This window comes from Callorhinus ursinus, unplaced genomic scaffold (assembly GCF_003265705.2).
Source record: "Callorhinus ursinus isolate GAN/ISIS: 27379988/994484 unplaced genomic scaffold, GSC_fseal_2.0 scaffold1, whole genome shotgun sequence".
NCBI classification, from domain to species: domain Eukaryota; kingdom Metazoa; phylum Chordata; class Mammalia; order Carnivora; family Otariidae; genus Callorhinus; species Callorhinus ursinus.
In genome coordinates this window covers 100278117-100293350 of record NW_027397063.1, presented here as the reverse complement: position 1 = coordinate 100293350, position 15234 = coordinate 100278117, and the positions used below count along the sequence as shown (strand labels likewise).

General features: G+C 38.9%; 1 pseudogene; it reads left to right on the top strand.

Moving 5' to 3' along the window:
- The first annotated feature begins 11159 nt into the window (after window positions 1-11159).
- LOC112830357 (L-lactate dehydrogenase B chain-like) lies at window positions 11160-12395 on the top strand (annotated as a pseudogene).
- The last annotated feature ends 2839 nt before the right edge of the window (window positions 12396-15234 follow it).

The following is a 15234-nucleotide window of genomic DNA, read 5'->3' as shown; positions in this document are numbered from 1 at the left end:
CATTAAAAAAAAACTAATTAAGTAATTTCTAGCCTAGAGAATGGATGATCTGAGAGCCCTACATTGTTTTTTTTTGTTATTGTTGTTTTTTTGCCCAGGTTCCCTTTGATGCCATCTGATAGAATTGAAGATAACCAATTACGCATAGATGTAAGTTCTCATTCTTAAATCTACTTATCTTTTTCTCTTTGGTCATTTACTCTAGTTGCTTATCTAGTCTCCTTTAGGATTCCCTGCTTGATGTGGGTCTTTTTTTTTCTTGTTGTCATAACGGAAATCATCAAAGAGTTTTAACTCCTACCTCCCTAATCCATTATTTCAGTCTATTTATTGTTAGCCATTGCCCAATCATTGCAACACACACACACACACACACACACACACACACACACACCATACACACATAAGTATGATGCAAATAATAAAATTAAGATTCTAGAACACTACAACTGCCTTGAATACAAATTTCCAGGCCCTTTCTATATTTAAATAAGCCACAGTGAAACCTCTAGATACTACATTTGCTTACCAAAGGTCTCCAGACCACTCAATAAATGTTCTTCAAGAATCTTATTTTGTTTTACATAATAGAATCTCACCATAAACTCCTACTATATCACAAGCCTCTAAAGAATGTCAGAAGGGGGTGCCTGGGTGGCTCAGTCGTTAAGCATCTGCCTTTGGCTCAGGTCATAATCCCAGGGTCCTGGGATCGAGCCCCACATCAGGCTCCCTGCTCAACAGGAAGCCTGCTTCTCTCTCTCCCATTCCCCCTGCTTGTGTTCCTTCTCTCGCTGTGTCTCTCTCTGTCAAATAAATAAATAAAATCTTAAAAAATATATTTAAAGACTGTCAGAAGAAAACAGAGCTCCCCTTTCCCCTTGTTATAAAAATCTGAGTTTCTGGCTACTCATGAAATAAGAAACTATGCTGTTAGCCCAAGGACACTTGATGATTCGCCAACATAGTCAATCCTTGATTATTCAGGTGTATGTATATTATGTACTTCTGAGTTTTCTGTAGCTTGTAATTCTAGGTTGACTTTTCCCTTTTGCCCTGCATAATTCTAGATCATCTCCCTTTATATATTGTGTGTGGCTTTACAAGCTTCAAAAATAATAATCTAGTGCAATATAATTAGGTTGCCCTCAAATCATGTAATATTGTCAAAACCAAAAGTAAAGTGTTTGGTGCACTGCCCAGGTTTCCCTTCAGGATGGAGGCATCTATCCTCCTGACTTCAAAGATTGTGGCTAACGAGCTCATAGCAGAGTCTCTCACAGGAATTGCCCTTTAGAGAAAGAAGCTGCTTTGCTCGGTGTTATTAAGTCCTCTCCCATAGCAGCTCACAACCAACTGTTTAACATAACAAAACCCAAAAGTTACAAAACCCACTTCTCATCTCCTCCCCACAATGTGGGTAGACCATTCCAGTGTTAGAGCTCCAAAAGCAATCGCTTGAGACTTCTGTTGCAACTATTTTCAGTTCAATTTCTTCTTCCATCCAACCTTGGCTTTTTTTTTTTTTTAATTCCCTTACAGGTGTTTTTCCTAAGAGTAGCTCCAAAAAAACCACCTGGATACAATTCTCCAGTTCAGGGTCTGTTGTTTGGGGAAGTTAATGCTAGGAGTATTCCTTGAAAGGAGACTGATGATTTTGAAGGTGGGTCACTTACCAGCTGGATGGGAATAAAGACCCTGTCACTGGTGGTAGTTAGATTATAGATAGCCCCTGGCTTATTGTAATGGTGCAGTTATTGAAACCTCATAAGCAGTAAACTGGTATGGGAATAAGCAGTTGAAACATCTCAGGCATTGAAGGCAGGGGAAGACTGATAATGACAAGAAAAAGGAAACCAGATGTCTCATTCCATCAGTGCATTTAAAGGGGAGTTCTGCTCCCCCGAAAATATGACTAGGAGTTCAAGACATGGAACCTCAAAATATGCCACTTTGGTATATTATTTTGAGCTGTGGCACTTGAAAACACAACAAATGCAGGGAGAGGCTTTCTCTGAACTTTCTGTATTTGCCTAAAGACGGATCCTCCAAAAGGGATTCAACTGTCATAGATCACTTTCATGGGAGTTTCAACAACCTTGTCACAGAAGAGGAGAATAGAAGTTGGTACCACACCTAGACAAATTTCACAAACTATCATACCTCCTGTCTGTTCTTCTAACGGGCCATTCATCTTCCTTAAAAATCATTTACTCTTCCCTAGGAATCCCATGTCTCCTTCCCCTGTTAAAATGGTATTTAAGTCTAAATTCTAAGCCACCTTGGAGAGTTACTCATTTTTTCTATCTCCCATGTATCCATGAGGTATACATGTTAAACTTCTGTTTGTTTTCCTCTTATTAATCTGTCTTTTAGCACAGGGGTTTCAGCTAAGAACTCAAAAGGGTAGAGGGAAATTTATTTTTCCTCAACTACTCATTGGAGAAAGATAATGAAAGGCTGAAGGTGTTTAATCATCAATTTAAGGCAAAATATGAAATTTAGAGGGTCTCTGTGGTTGCAAATAAAAAAAACTCTTTGCCTCTTATTGTGAAAAAACAGAAAAACGTAAGAGTTAATAATAAGAGTAGTGGATCTCTAGAAAAAGTTGAATTTTCCACCCTGCAAGGCAAATCTATTATGCTAATGTCAGGCCCTGATTAGGAAGGAGTGAGAACCTGAGGCTTGTGATGGGGACATCTAAACTGACACATAAAGAGTTTTGAAACTCCAAGTTTTTCTGGACAATTTGGTTCTATAAAAGTGGCCCAATTCTCCCCATTGAAAACTTTCATTCCTTCTTTGTTTGAAAAACAATTCAAAAGCCTTTGTCTCACAAAACAATATGCACCTTCTTCCCCTTCAGATCTACCCACACCTTGTCTCTTGGCCAGCAGACAACAAAAAGTGATAGTCAGAAAGTAACATAATCTGGTCTGGGAAATGCTGGGGCTGTTAAGGGAGGAAAGGGACTATCATAGGACTTAGAAAACACTGGACACTGGATCCTAAGAATTCTGAGTCAAAGGAGAAAAACACAAAGTTGGATAAAGAGAATTATTGATATAGGAATGATGCAGGACATAACATGCTGGCAAGAACCCTAGGAATCAGTAGAATTAGGAATTAGAGAATGATGCTGCATATTGGCTTTTAGAAGCCTGGAAAAAAGGTGGCTCTTACTAAATGAGCTGGAAATTCCAGAGCTGCCACACAAATGGTAGAAAGAGAAATCAAAATGCTTAGAGAGGTTGGCATGCTAGAGAGGATATTACATAATGTCCAAATACCTGCCAGATGACTACATTCTGTGGTGGAGCCCCGAGAACATATTATTTACCAATACGATAAAGAAACGTGCTGGTGAGAGGAGCCCCAACATCACTGAATAACTCATCAGCAGAAGACCAGTGCTAACAGTAGGCCCCCACATAGTAATGGGGATGATAGGATCCTAACCTTAAAAAGGCAAGTAATGGCGTTTAACAGTCAGAAATGATGAAGCGTAGGGGCACCTGGGTAGCTCAGTCAGTTAAGCCTCAGACTCTTGATTTCAGCACAGGTCATGATCTTAGGGTCCTGGGAGCAAGCCCTGAGGAGGGCTTCACCTCCCACCGGGAGTCTATTTGAGAATTCTCTTTCTTCCTCTACCTCTGCCCCTCCTCCGCTTGTGCTTGCCTGCTCTCTCTCTAAAATAAATAAATAAATGTTTAAGAAAAGAAACAGTGTGAGTGTAATCATAATGGAGTGGAGCCCAGGGGCTTGATCAGTGAAGAACTATGGAGATACTTAATGGAAACTGCATCCCTAGGCGCAAGATAGATGGGCAGCCAACAAGGGATCACTGAATGTGTACAATCAAAAGAAATTGAGGTTGAATGAGACAGCTGTCCCAATAAAAGGTCATGTTTCTTTGCCCTGTTTTCAAACTGGAGCCAGCTTTTTTTTTTTTTTTAAGTTCTTATTTAATTCCAGTTAACAGTGGAGCCAGTTTTCTGACCCAGCAGTCACTGAAGGAGAGGCTGGGTCCCTACGAGGAAGGGCCCTGAAACACAGTGGACATGGTAATGACTCCTTCAGTTCTTTCTCAAAGGGACCTATGACAATTTATTTGGGAAACCTTATACAAGGAGAAAGGGAAACCCAGATATTTTAATGACTTTTGAACATGGGGTTTGAATTAACCTTCATACCCAGGAACCTAAAGATCATTATGGCCTCTGTGTTAGAGTAAGAGCATACAGGAGCCAAGTAACAAATGGAGTGCTAGCACAGGTCTGGTTCACAAGTAGGTCCCTAGGTCCCTATCTATCGGTAATTCACCAGCCCCCCAAATGTACAATGCAGGATCGACACATGAGGAAATTATAAGTACTCCAATATTGAGTTCTAGCCCCATGGAGTAATAGCTATTTAATTGGAAAGGCCAAGTGGAAGCTGTTGAAACTGCCCGCGTCCTCAATACCCTAAGTTAAAAACAATACACAGCCCAGGAAGAAAGGTAGAGATTAGTGCCACCCTAAAGATATAAAGATATCTGTGGTTGGAAAAGATGCCATGTGGAATGCCTGATAAGCCCCACTAGAAAAATCACAATGAAGTCACTTAGGGTTCCGGAACAGGGCCCTGTCATTTGAAGCAGAGAATTATACATCTTTTCAAAACAACTCCTGGCTGATCTACTGGGTCCTGATAGAGATGGAGTGGCTGACCATGAGATACCAAATGAGCATATGATCCATAATATCATATCCATTATAAGGTGGGTTTTCTTGAACTCATAACAGTCATAAGATTAAGAGAGCCCAGCAGCATCATATCATGAGCAGCATTCTATCATTAGGATGTACATTCAAGATTAGCATGACTAGGGCTGGACAGCACAAATAAGTACATACACAGGCGGCCCAGACCCACTCACCATCCAATACAGCTAAATTTGTGCCTCTCTCTCAACTCACACTTTTTTTTAAAGATTCTATTTATTTATCAGGGGGGGAGAGAGAGAGCACAAACAGGGGGAGCAGCAAGCAGAGGGAGAAGCAGGTTCCTTGCTGAGCAAGAAGCCCAATGCAGGACTCCATCCCAGGACCCTGCGACCATGACCTGAGCCAAAGGCAGACACTTAACTGACTGAACCACCCAGGTGCCCCTCAACTCACACTTTTGATCAGCTGACAGAGAAGGGAAAGGTAAGTTTGGTTTGTGGGTGGGTAATTTCCATATTTAAGTAGAAGCTGAAAGTGGACCACTGCTTTATTACAAACCCATTAAGTTGTGGCTCTGAAAGATAGTGATGAGGGAAAGTTCTCCCATGGGAAGAGCTTCAGGCATTTTACAATATCTAGACTTCATACGGAAAGAGAAATGGCGCAAGTTGAAACTATACATGGACTTCTAATCAGTGGAGATCTGTGTGGCTGCTTGATCAGAGTTTGGGGAAAAGATAAACTTTTGGGACAAGGAGGTCTGAGGAAGAGGCATGTGATGGACCTATGGAGGTGAGCACAAATTGTGAAGTCTATGTGTAACTTGTTAATGCCTGCCAGACAGCATTTATCATGAAAGAGACACTGAACTAGATAGAATGACTCTGTCTGTTGCTGACAGACATGACAGCCAACCTCTGTCATTAGCTACTGTGGTGCTGGCACAATAAAAGCATGGAAAGAGTATCTATGGTGTCGGGGATGAAAACTATGCATGGATCCAACCAACAGCATGGGTTCACAGTCACTATGGCTGATCTGTCTTCTTACTGCTGTTAGATATCCAACTGGCCAGCATCAAACAATACTTAGACCTGATAGGGTGCCCTATCCCAAGGAGACTAACCAGTCACTTGGTAGCAAGTCAATTACATCCTGGAAGAGGCAGCAATTTATCTTTACTAGAATCACCATATAGTCTAGGTATGGGTTTGAATTTCCCACTTGTAGGACCTCAGCCATCTCCAATGTTTACTGAATGTCTGAATCCCAGACATGGTATACCACCTGACAATGCAACAGACCAAGGACCACTTTAAAGCAAAAGAGATATGGCAGGGGACATGTGACAATCGAATACACTATTCCTATAGCAGACCATACCACTGGAGATGCCAGACTTATAGACTAATGGAACTATCTTTTATAAGCATGGCTGAAGCACAAGCTTGGAGATAATACCCTGTAAAGATGGGGTGCCATCCTCTAGGATATAGGATATACCCTAAATCAGTGTTGTCTCTATAGTAGGAAGAAGATATGAAAACAAGAGTGGCTCCTTTTCCTGTGATTTCTAGAGAATCACTTAAAGACTTTGTGCCTCTGACTCTGCAACAATAAGCTTTGCAAGTCAAGAGGTTCTGTTCTCAGAAGATGAATGCTTTTACTAGCAAGAGTTTTAGTTCTCTTTGCTTGTCAACCAGCACTTTAGTTCCCAGGTGCCAGAAGGCCAGGAAAGGAGCCACACTATCCTGCTGAGATAATGAACCCTGATGAGTAGGCAGCACTGTCATTACACAGTGGAGGCAGGCAAGAGTACCTGTGGCAGCCACATGATCCACTGAGGGGTTTCCTGATACTCCTTACCCAATTCTGACAGTAAACAGTCCAGTATAGTCTCGACAGTTTGACAGGGCATGGTTACAAGAGGATCAGAACTTTTAGGAATAGAAATTTGGATTACCCCACTAAGTACCAACTAGAGCAGTGGACGTGCTGTTTGAGATCGTAGGGAATCTAGAAGGGATAGTAAAGAAAGGGGATGATGAATATTCAGTTGTGGTCCCAAGACCAGCTTCAGAGATGATGGCTATAGTTGGTCCCATTAATTTCCCTCTGACACATAACCCCAGAATCCTGCAAAAGATGACTCTAGATAATGAAGTTACAGAAAACAAGTGGATCTGAATTTCACAAATTCTGGACTCTCATGGATGCTATAGGGCGCCGCCCAGATGGCCATGTCAGGCCCTCATTTCCCTAGCTGCTATGAGTGTGGCTGATATTAGCATACAACTGAGTCCCTCCCTAGGAATTCCCTTAATAGATGAGAGCTGCCTTGCTCAATGTTAGGTCCCCTCCCCAGAGGTGCCCTCATCCAGTGACTGCTCTATGTAGGTGTAGTGGTGGTGGTAGAAAGTCTCTTTAGGTAACCTTGGAAGAGCCATACAAGATTTGCTGAGGCCCCCAGGTAACCATGTTCAACCTTTCCATTTACCCAGCCCTGCTTCTGTTATTTTCCCACAGATGCTAATCCCAAGGGTTTCTAATAAAAATCTGTTTCAATCTGTTTTTTGATGAACTTAACCTAAGATACTGGATTCATATTATAAACTTGTGATAAGAATTTGTTGAAGACTCTTGGTCTATTATCACCAGTTGTTTTCCAGTTTATAAATACACCTGTAGCATCCAAGAGTTTTTCTTAATTTGCATTTTCTGACAGTCTTTAATATCCCAGGCTTTGTGTTTTAAAAGTGGTTTTTGTGCTTAGGGTAGGGGTGGGTGGATCAGGGCCACATGCTGTGAAATCTTCTCTCCAGCAAGCCAGCATGGATTTTCCTCACACCAATGCAAGACAGAAAAATGGGTATATATACCTTATGATACCTCAATTCATTAAAAACATTAAAAATATTCTTTCAACTTTTAGATATAGAAACTACTAATTAAAAATTAGTTCAAATAAAGCAAAGAAAATGCAAGTATTTGTAGATTTAAGAGCAATAATGATGAAGATCATATAAAAAATCCTTTTTCTTATGATAGCCTACTTTATCCCCCCCTAAACTTTGGATATCAGGGATACGCTCTAATAACTATATAAACATAATATTGTTACTACTGATTTTTGTTTTAACTATGTGGAACAAATCTTTTCAGGGACCCAAAGAGGTAGACAAGATACTAAAGAGCAAAGGTAGGGACAAGAGAGGGCAGAAGCCCAGAGGAGGTTCCAAAATACATGCATGCCATAGTTTCACTAGCTCTCCTCTTCTTGGAGTAAGGATAAGCAGCAATCAACACGGTAAGAAATCCATAAGTAAACACAAAGGTTTCTGGCCTTTCCCTGTGAGTGGGTAAAAAAGCACACAAGACAGGGGCGCCTAACTGGCTCAGTAGGTTAAGCGTCCAACTCTTTATTTCAGCTCAGGTCATGATCTCAGGGTTGTGAGATCAAACCCAGCTTAAGATTCTTTCTCTGCCTCTCCCTCTGCTCCACCCCACCCCTTGAGTGTGCACACGCTCTCTCACTCTAAAAAAAAAAAATAAAAAATAAATAAATAAAATTTTTTTTTTTTTTTTTAAAAGCACACAAAACGAAGCTCTGTGGTTCATTTCCTACAGATTTTGACTTCAACTCTCTGGCAGGATTTGTCCTGCCCCCAGTTTTTAACTGCACTCAAGTGGGGACTCTATGATTGCAGCGAGACTTTCACTTCCTCTATTTTCCAGAACTCTTATTCCTCAAACACAGAAGAATAAAAAGGTATCTAACTATAGTCAGTGACCATAGAACCCACTGTTCAAATTAGCCTAGCCAAAATACCTGGAAATCGATCTTCCTTTTCTTTTTATGCTAAAATTAATTTAAACTTGATCAAGCAGAGGGTGCCTGTGTTTTCTGCCATGTCAGGAAAAACAAAAAAGCCAAATGAAAGCCCTCTTGAGAAATAACTAATCATTCCATATGTAAGAAAAGTTTAGTGCTTTGTATTTAATCTTTGGAATCTACAACATTTCATGGAAATTCTGACACTTATTTGAAGGATTAAAATCAATGGAGCATTTTGCCAGTACCATGTGTTGTGGATTCCTCACGCTAGGAATCATGAGGGAAAGTTCATGCTGTTTTTATATCCACGTTGCTAAGGTGATTTTTGTGGGATGAAAACACACTGGCAACTCAGTTTTAATTTGTTTACAAAAGAATATGAATGAGTTTCACCTCCTACAGTCAGGAGCACTTCAGCTTCTGCTTAACTCTTTGAATCCAACTGTAGGGGGCAAGATCAGTCTCTACCAAACCATGAACCAACTAGCAAATTAAGTAAAAACTCCTTCAGTCATTTCAGTTGTTAAAATGCAATTGCTCTCAGCAGCCACATATACAATCTGTTAAATAGGCCCAATTAACTCACTATTTAGAGCACAAAGTGAAAAACAGAATATATGTGAAACTAAGTGAAAAGGTAGATCATTCAATTCCAAAATGAAATGTACCTTGCTTCTCAGAGTAAGCATCCTGTCAGTAAATCAAAATGGATTAAACAACAGCTGTCTTGTTGGCTTGGATGTGTGTGAATGTGTAGAGTCATATATTGTTATTTGATCAAATCATAGCATTTAATGCAACTGTGTCCTTTTGGTCATAGGAGTGGGCATAATGGGGCAGAGAGGGTGGAGACTGTTTGGGTTTGAGTAAATAATACCAGAGAAACCAAGTAAGAGGCTAGAATACCAGCCACTGTTTTCTGGCTTTGTACAGTTCTTCTCAAGGCCTTTTCAATGATTTTGTTCACTACTGCATCAGAAGCAAGACTCATCATGGATCACTGATTCTATATTATGGAACAGCTGTGGCAGAAATAATCTTACCACAAGGTAAAAAATAAAATTCTTACCCTGAGCTAGGAGAATATTTTTATAATACAAGAGGCAACACAGTGATGTGGTTATGAACATGGAATCGGCGCTCAACTCTCTAGGTCTACTACTTTCTACTTCATCATCTAGGGGCAGAGGACTTCACATTGAGGTACTGTTTCATCTTCTTTAAAACAGGAATTATAAAAGCAACTACATTATATATAAATGAACAGATTTAATCTGTGAATGTCTGTTAAATGCAAAGTAAACACCATGTCAGTATATTATTATTTTTATTATAGATGTAGTATTTTGAATTCTTCAATTAGTATATAAGAAAAGTTACCATACACTTTAAATTCCAGAGCCAGAAAGTCTTTTTTTTAATTCTTAATATGAGAAAAGGGCATTTTGTATGGTTTTCTCACTAATTTTACCAAGACCTTTTGTTCCCCAACTCTTTAACTTAAAAGAACCCCAGGTTTTCACTATATGACTCTTCAAATTATTTGATTTGCAGGAAGCTGGGCTGTATTGCCCACAGTAAATTAAAAACCTAGGAAAATCCTAATATAGTAATGGCCACTTTTCCTGCTCTTGCATTTAAGCTATTTTAATTGAAGAATATGGATTTATAGACTCTTAGAATTAAAAGCAATCCTAAAAGGCAAAACACTTGATACAGGTGCCCTCCCTCACTCATATGTACATATATTCTGCTCATTTTTTAGCACTCCTTAAGGGCAAGGACTGTGTCTTATTTTAATTCTGTAGATCTTGCCATTGATATAGTACCTGCACTGAGGCAATGCTTATTCAGGATGGAATACATTTATCCCTCCATTAAGTATATACTGAGTAATAAATGCCAACACTTGGATAAGCTATGGAGTTATAAAGATAAATAGAACAGTCTCTGCTTTTAAAGAAATCACCATACCAAAGTGTTATAAAAAAACAACAAAAAAACCAAAAACCAAAACAAAAAACAACTAAATATTATATAGTAAGTGCTAGATGAGATTGATGGGCAGAGTGTGACAGGTTATACATGAACTGCAGGGAAGGGAGAATGACACCTTTGGTCTTACACTTGCTCTCCAACGGCCTTGGACACAGGAGTGGACATAATGGGGCAGAGAGAGTATATCCTACAATGGCCAGCTCTTTGGATAGCAGTGGGTAATTCAGAAGCGTGGTTGGGTATGTAATAAGGGGACTATGAGGACTTTTGGTAAGTCCCTATCTTTTGAGGTTTTGAAATTTCCATCTAATGTTGATAACAAGAGTCAAGGAATGGGCTGGACCAGAAGGGAGAGGCTTCCTCATGTTTGGCAGGCTTGAAAGCCTGAGACAGTGGGCCTCTCAGAGAATTATCCCTCAGTGTTAGCCACACCCCTCCTAAGTGGTTCTCTGGGGGATGCATAGTACCAAGAAGCTCACTCCTGGGTAAGGCAGTCCTTTGTACTGTCAAAAGATTCTTTATGTTAAGCCTTTATCTTCCTCCCTGTTATTACCAATCATCCGTGCCGATTCTACCATCTGGAACAAGATATAAAATTAAGCCCTCTACTGGTCTTCTTCGCGCGACTCTCCCTGCGGGTTCTCTCTGGGCACAATGGCAACTCTTAAGGAAAAACTGATTGCACCAGTTGCAGAAGAAGAGGCAACCATCCCAAACAATAAGATCACTGTAGTGGGTGTTGGACAAGTTGGTATGGCGTGTGCCATCAGCATTCTGGGAAAGTCTCTGGCTGATGAACTTGCCCTTGTGGATGTTTTAGAAGATAAACTCAAAGGAGAAATGATGGATCTGCAACATGGGAGCTTATTTCTTCAGACACCTAAAATTGTGGCAGATAAAGATTACTCTGTGACTGCCAATTCTAAGATTGTGGTGGTGACTGCAGGAGTCCGCTAGCAGGAAGGAGAGAGCCGGCTCAATCTGGTGCAGAGGAATGTTAATGTCTTCAAATTCATTATTCCGCAGATAGTCAAGTACAGTCCTGATTGTATCATAATTGTGGTTTCCAACCCAGTGGATATTCTCACATATGTTACCCGGAAACTAAGTGGACTACCCAAGTACCGTGTAATTGGAAGTGGGTGTAATCTGGATTCTGCTAGATTTCGCTATCTTATGGCTGAAAAACTTGGCATTCATCCCAGCCACTGCCATGATGGATTTTGGGAGAACATGGTGATTCAAGTGTGGCTGTGTGGAGTGGAGTGAATGTGGCAGGCGTTTCTCTTAGGAACTGAATCCAGAAATGGGAACAGAAAACGACAGTGAAAATTGGAAGGAAGTGCATAAGATGGTTGTGGAAAGTGCCTACGAAGTCATCAAGCTAAAAGGATATACCAACTGGGCTATTGGATTAAGTGTGGCTGATCTCATTGAATCCATGTTGAAAAATCTATCCAGGATTCATCCAGTGTCAACAATGGTGAAGGGGATGTATGGCATTGAGAACGAAGTCTTCCTGAGCCTTCCATGTATCCTGAATGCTCGGGGCTTAACCAGGGTGATCAACCAGAAGCTGAAGGATGATGAGGTTGCCCAGCTCAAGAAAAGTGCAGATACCTTGTGGGACATCCAGAAAGACCTAAAAGATCTGTGACTTCTGGCTTCTAGGCTGTAGAAATTTAAAACTATGATGTGATTAACTGTGAGCCTTTAGTTTTTCATCCATATACATGGATCACAGTTTGCTTTTATCTTCCTAAATATGTGAATCTGGGCTCACAAAATCAAAGCCCATGCTTGGTTTAATGCTTGCAATATGAGCCCTTGAACAAATAAAATTAACTATTGCAGTGTGAAAAAATAATTAAGCCCTCTACCATGTAACATGCATTCAAACAGAAGAAGACCCCCTCAATTATTATGATATCCTACTTCTTTTATGTTAAGTATTTCATAGATGTTCTTTCAACTTATATAATTCCACAGACTTTATCACTCACTTTTCTTTCTCTGAAGTACTCTATTAGTCAGTGATCCTCTTAAAATATGGAACCTGGGACTGGACACTCCGTAAGGCCCCACATTGCATTGAAATAGCTTCAGAGGAGACCAAGTTTGTATCTTATAGAACAGAACACAGTTTGCAGAAAGAACATGGAAGCACTTTGCAAACTGTAAAGCCCATTTACAAAAACACAGTATAATACTTTGTAGATTTGCTTTTGTGTTCTTTAAATTGCATACATCAAAGGACTTAAATGACTGTTCAGAGCCAGTGGCTCAGCAATACCTGTAGTAAGAAAAGGCAACCTTAGTTATTTCTTAATTAAGACTCTTGTAGCATAAGAAGGTGTTGGGAAATTAATTTGACAGCCTAAATTAACGTGCATTACTTTAACAATTATCTCTGATTTATTTTGGAGAAACTCAGCAAGTATTGATTCATTTCTCCAGCCTTCTATGAGTAATCACATTCAAAGTAAACAACATCAATTATTAAGAATCTGCTTTTGCATGGTAACTAAATTTATACTGAAAGAGTGAATGTCAAAATGCACCAGAAGAGACTGTCTGAATAGATTTTTTGATAACTTTAAGAAAACCTCACAAAAAGCTAACTTATTTGCAAAACATGTCTTAATTTCTTTCTATATTTTCAGAGAACCACATTTTGGTGCTAGAAGGAAACTCAAGGATCATCCAGCCCAATTCAAACAGAAATACATGGAGTTAAAGATTTTATTATTATGAAAGCTGAATATTTAGTAACCTAATTAATTTTTATATCACTAGCAAAAAAAAATTTAACTGGAGCAATTAATACTTAGATATTAATACTTAATATATAATACTTAATAATTAATACTTAGCCATCATACAATATAAATGTGACTCAAATGTGGTTAAGAACCGATCCTAGCTGAGCCTAACTTAGAAGAGGGTGAGGAGACACAGTAGTAGGTAATGCTCCATTTCTTCTATCTAGGTAAATTTCTGAAATTTGAAGTTCAGAGTCAATTCTACTGGGCATTAAAAACATGTCAAAATGATTTGTTGATGTAAAATACGGTGGTAGTGTTTGATGATTAAGTGTGGGTTTTTAAATTTTTGTTTGTACTAATTTTTCTATATCCTCTAATATTTTTTGCACTAAATATATCTCGTCATTTGAAGAGTCATATGCATCCATATTTTAGAGAAATATATTTTCTGTTTCTGATTATCTGATATAAACAGAAAACGAGGAAGTGACAAATGACTTCCTATTGCAAGTCTAAGTAGATTACACTTTATCTAAGCATTCATTTTATTTTGGTATTTAACCCTCTTTCCCAACTCTCTGGCCTGGTGGGAGTTGGACTAGGGGTACCCAAGCACCAGTGCCTATGAGGCAACCGGAACCTTCACTCTGGCTCTTCTCACCCAGATTCAAGTCCTTCCCAGCCCCTTCTTTCATCTCCATTTACAAATCAAAGAGGACGAGAAGGGGCAGCAGGCTGCCTGCAGGGTTGCTGGCTCTGTGCAGCTTTCTTTTCCTGGCCATAGGAGTAACCTACAGATGACTATATACAGAAACACTGGCAACAGTGTTGTGATAGATTTTTGGCTGGTTTAATAATTGTTTCTCTTTCCCATCTATATATTCTAATTTTTCCATATGGTAATATTATTTCATCTAAAAGTCAGTGAAAATTCTGTAAGATATGGTTGTGAGCAGCAGTGCTAGATACTGCTTAAAATGACTTTTTAAAATAGCTTAATTTTTATTATCTGCAATGCAGGAAGGCTGCAGAATTTTAGAAGAGGTTGGGATTAGTGATTTGCTTGTGATTACATAGCAAGGAAATGGAGAGATTCTAAAAGAATTTTCATTAAATAAATACCTTTTCCTGACATGTTTATTTTTTTTTCTGTTCTTTTGTATTCAGTCTTAAAAGCTGACACAATTCAGTAAGAAAGAGAAAAAGAAACCCTGGAACCACTTAGCATTTAAGAATAAAATGTATTATACAATGGATTTTTTTCCCTCAAAAACTAACATTTGCTCATTTTTCTCTACTTTAATAAACATCCAAGGCTAAATTGCTTCATAAGAACTGAATGTGGAACAGTAAGATCTGAGGGATTAAAAACTTATTTTGCAAGTATATAACATAAACAGAAACAAAGCTGATATTGGCAAATGCTCAAGGTAGAGAAATGCAGGGGAATGACAATGATTTTTGGAAGAAATTAGGTCGGTTGTAGAATATTCCTATTCTGGTTTTGTAAGTCAATCTAAAAAATTCTTAAATAGATGGATTGAGCCTATTTACATTGATGAATATAATGGATAAGTTTGGTCTTTTATAACCCAGAATTATATTTACTAGGTGTCTTTCATTAAGTAGTCTATTTTCTTTGCTTTTTAAACTTTTTCTTTTATTGTGTAATAGTTGTTTTTAAGATGTATATATCTTTAAATTACCTTCTTTTCATACTTTTATTTAATGTCTAGTCCCCTTCCTCCTTAGTTACATGTCAACTATTTTGTCAACTTCAAATAATTTCCTTTGACTTCTACCTCTTACCCTGGCATCCATTGAATGTATTCTCTCTTCTCATTTTTTTTGATGTGTTACTTAGATGGAACAAGGAATATTTACATACTAATTTTTCTCTCTCATTCTCACCTATGTTATAGTCTTA